The sequence below is a fragment of the Lactuca serriola genome, chromosome 5 (genome assembly GCF_051521515.1).
Source record: "Lactuca serriola cultivar US96UC23 chromosome 5, Lser_US96UC23_V15, whole genome shotgun sequence".
NCBI lineage: Eukaryota > Viridiplantae > Streptophyta > Magnoliopsida > Asterales > Asteraceae > Lactuca > Lactuca serriola.
In genome coordinates this window covers 303,367,841-303,372,321 of record NC_136412.1, presented here as the reverse complement: position 1 = coordinate 303,372,321, position 4,481 = coordinate 303,367,841, and the positions used below count along the sequence as shown (strand labels likewise).

The window sequence follows — 4,481 nt, the reverse complement described above, 5'->3', positions numbered from 1 at the left end:
TTTAATAAAATGTTTTACAATTAACTATAGGGACCAATTCGTAGCTACGCGGTGACATGTGTGACTTTTTTCTTTCATAAGTTTGTATCAAAGTGAGTTTTTCCATGAAGATATAAGGACATGACACCTTATGTTATAACCTAAATATACAACAAGTTGAAGTTAATAAACATAATTGATGATGAAAAAATATCTATATATCCAAATACGTCTTATTTTTAAATTAATTAATCATAAAGTTTAATTTGAAAAGAAAAAGTTATAAGCATATAAATTCTAAAAAGATATCCTTTCAAAAGTTTTCACGAAGACCGTCAAAAACCTCAGAAACTCAACATGCACAACAACGATTTCTATATCATTTAAGGATAAAAAAACAAAAGGTTTTTAGTTACTTACAAACAGAAACCTCACTACAAAACCTATATCTACTCTCACAATATCACTCAACCTATATCTACAACAATTACACAAGAATCGTAGAAAAAATACAGAAAACAATAACAGAATAGAGTAAACCCTAACCATAACTCTATACAAACGAGTTGAGAGAGAAACGAGAGAGCTCGGTATGTGTGTGAAGAACAATATGAATGAAACTAGGTTATAACTCGTGTAATACACGGTTGACAAAATAAAAATAAAGACTAAAAATCATAATAATTAATCATAACTTTGCAAAAAGTTTCTTTTATACAACATTGTTGGAAATCAAGCCCTCACTCACTCTTTTGAACACCGATCAAAACAACATGTTTGTATATATATTACTTTCACAAAATCTGATTACCTCCTACCGAATACATTTACTATTGCTACCTATTTATAACAAACAAAACACTAAAAACACATTCTCATAAACACCCCAGGTTTTCCTTCTAAGAAGCAACAAAGTCCACCATTCACTTTGAAGTCCAACAAATTTGGTCAACTCTAGACCAAGTCATTAACACGCAGAATATTGATGACCCATGTAAATGACTCGTACCCGACTTGCATGTATTCTATCCAAACCATCAAGATTAACCCAACAAACTGTAACTATATCATGGTTATTTTTAATTCATTTTTACTTTATATTAAAATACCTTTTCTATTAGAAGTACATTGCTATAAAATGCTTTGAAAATGCAATTTTTGCAAAATTTTCACCTTACTAAAACAATCCCATTTTGACCAAAATATGTTCGGTTTATCACAATTTTTACCAAATGCCAACACAAGCCATATTTTTACCAATTTCACTTTGTCAAATTGTCCCATTTTGACAAGAATGTGCTCATTTTAGTCAATTGTACTTGATATAAAAATGTTGGTTTAAAATGCAAGAATTTGCTTTAAAATGCTCTTTTTGCATGTAAACTCAACTTTTTTTTTAAACCATTGTCACCTTATGCCAAAACAGCCATTTTTTACCATAAAAAAATAGAATGCCATAATAATTTGGAGAAAAAAATAAAGTACAATGCAATAATAATACTTTGCCGTTTATTACAATGTAGGATGCCATAATAATAATAAAAAAAGAACACCATAATAACTTGGAAAACAGAATAAAGTAAAATTGTGCAATTAGGTAGGTTTCAAGCCTGTAAATCCGTAATAACAATAAAAAATTAAAATATAACAATCAAATTTATCAAAAAAAAAACATCAAAATGACTAAATTGACAAAAAAAAGTGTCATAACTGTCAATTTTTTGGAAAAAATCTCATCCATTCATTCCCTGATATACAAATTACTGGAATGCTCCCTCTCATAAATAAAAATATTTGAAGGATGGTCTCTGTTTAAATTTAAAAAAAAAAAAAAAAAACACTTGCAACATCCTCTTTAAAAATTACACTTCAATCATCCTGTAACATATGCAAAATGGATTAAAAGGAGGGGTAACAATGTAGCTGTAACGTATGCAAAAATGGAGTAACAGGAGGGATAATAACGTAATTGTAATTCCTCCAAAAACACTTGAGTACATACACAAATATCAGCTCATTCAATAAGCAACAATATATTGTTATTATGGGATCATGTTTATTGTATCATCCTACTATGATACTTATCATGAGGATTATAACATTCTACTTTCAAAATAATATCATTGTACTTTGAATCTAAGATGCTATAATTGAAAATCACCTACACATATACAACAAAATACATGCACGAATAAGCAATCGATTCTATAAACATAAACATGTTATAATTTCATTAACGGTAAAGAAAAAAGGAAAAATGAATTATGCAAGAACATGTAAAGATATAATAAAATTGAACAAAATTACTAACCTTATATGGACCACCAATGATTATGTGTTTAACCTTATATGGGCCCTGCATATTAGAAAGAGATGTGTGACGCCAAATTTAGCAAACTTAAGCAGAAAATGATTAATTAAAGGCTACTTTAGAGTGCATATCATAAGAACAACAAACATGTCAATATTTCAACACCGAGATATACCCAAATAAATATACCATTCTGATTTTGAATGGATGTAAGAGCTCATGTATAAGGGTCACACCAATAAACTAAATATCTAAAACAATTTTATAAGCATAAGAGACTAACAGTAAGTGATTGTGATTGTGCGTCAAAACGAAAAAAAAAAAACAGCAAAACCTACACATATGGATCTTTGAAGAATTTATTTTACCTTTTGACTGAGAGAGTGAATTCTCGGATTGATCATAGCAAGATCATTGTACCTGAAATAATTAAACCCAATGACTAATAACTTCAATCTCGTCTTCAAGAAACCAAAAGAAGCAAAAGATGGTCCGAATGCCAAAAGCAAATCAAGTATTTAAGTCAAAGAAGAGCAAATATACCTACAGTGTGGGTTTATGATTTATTTTTCATGGTGAAGCCCGGGTGACAGCGACGGTTGGGGATCTATGGTTTTCAAAGAGAGTAGCGGAGACGATGTCTAGGGTTTTTGTTGACGGTACATTGCTTATTAGAAAAAACTAAGATGAAAACTTTGATGACAAGGTTATGTTTTCTATCATGTTGAAGGATGAGTGACGACGAATATAGATGAAAATCAAATTGGATTTCCTTCAAGATTAATATATGTGTCAAAATTGAGAACCACGTCCTGAGATTGATGAGATTTTTAAAGAGGGTGGAGAGAATAGGGTTTATGGTGAGGGAGGATGGTGGTCTCAAATTCCGGTGATCAGTAGCTGATATCTCGGCCACAAATTGGAAAGTCTTATCAGTTACCAGACGAATTTGATTTCAAAATTAGGAGTGGCAATTTCGGAAATTCAGTTATGATGATAGGAGCGGGAAAAATTGGATGGGGTGAGGCTTAGAATGGTACATGGCAAAAAAACTACTTATTTATTATATTAGGGGATATAACGAATTCAACTGCGTCTAACAAAATATATACTACGGGTCATGGATCATGGATCGGACATTGGATCAAATAAGATCTGCACGTTTATTCCTACAAATTAGTTAAAAGCGATCCGCAACCCAATAGAATTCCATAACAACATAATCAACCCCTTGAACACAATATATAACAAACCAAACCCTGATCAAGAAGTTCATATTGTACACAACACACCCTTATGTCAAATCTATTTACAAAATAAATAAAGAGATTGAATAAGAAAATATATACAATTTTCAACATCTCACCTCAATCGAATTATTTTTTTTTCATTTTTACTAAACACACCAACCAAGCCCATGTTATTTGTCAAAAAATCATGTTGTTTAAAACTTACAGACTTAGTTAAAATATCAGCATTTTGATCAAAATAAGAAATTTTAACCAACTTCAAAACACCATTTGAAAAAAAAAACAAATAAAATGCAAGTCGGTTTCAAAATGTTTGGTGTGTATATGAAATACAGGATTCATAGCTAACTTAATAGTTGAATCATTGTCACAATATACAGGCATTGGAGATAACCCTTTAATTCCCAACTCAAATAAAATTTTGAGAATCTTTATTTCACAAGTTATTGAACCAAGTGCCCTATATTCAGACTTAGTAGAACACCTAGAAACAGTAGATTGTTTCTTACTCTTCCATAACACCAAGAAATTATTAAAATAAATCATATAACTAGTAACAAACCTACGAGTGGACAAACACTTTGCCCAATCAGCATCAACATACCTTTTTAACTCAAAGACATCATACTTTGTAATAGCAATACCCTTTCCAGGACTATTTTTCAAATATTGTAACAACCTAAAAGCAATTTTCCAATGCACTTTTGTAGGTTTATGCATAAATTGACGGAGAAGTTGAACACCATACGAAAATCTAGTCTCGTAATGGTAAGATAGATCAATTTACCTATTAACTTTTGGAATTCAGTTATGTTGGACAACAACTTATAGTTTTTACTCATTTCACCAGAACTGACAATTAAATTTGTTTTAAGAGGAATGGTAACTAGTTTGAATCCAAGCATACCATACTCATGCAACAATTCAAGACAATACTTTTT

At 30.5% G+C, this 4,481-nt stretch overlaps 1 long non-coding RNA gene across 3 annotated transcripts; it reads right to left on the bottom strand.

Moving 5' to 3' along the window:
• Positions 1-641: 641 nt before the first annotated feature.
• On the bottom strand, positions 642-3,341 carry LOC145054798 (uncharacterized). 3 transcript variants are annotated; one of them, XR_013684945.1, is made up of 4 exons: positions 2,834-3,341; positions 2,659-2,710; positions 2,291-2,335; positions 642-1,857 (listed from the first exon to the last, which is right to left on the bottom strand). It is a non-coding gene; the product is annotated as an uncharacterized LOC145054798 (long non-coding RNA). The 3 variants fall into 3 exon arrangements; XR_013684946.1 differs by lacking the exon at positions 642-1,857 and adding an exon at positions 1,979-2,140; XR_013684944.1 differs by lacking the exon at positions 642-1,857 and having other exon boundaries at positions 2,148-2,335.
• Positions 3,342-4,481: the final 1,140 nt, after the last annotated feature.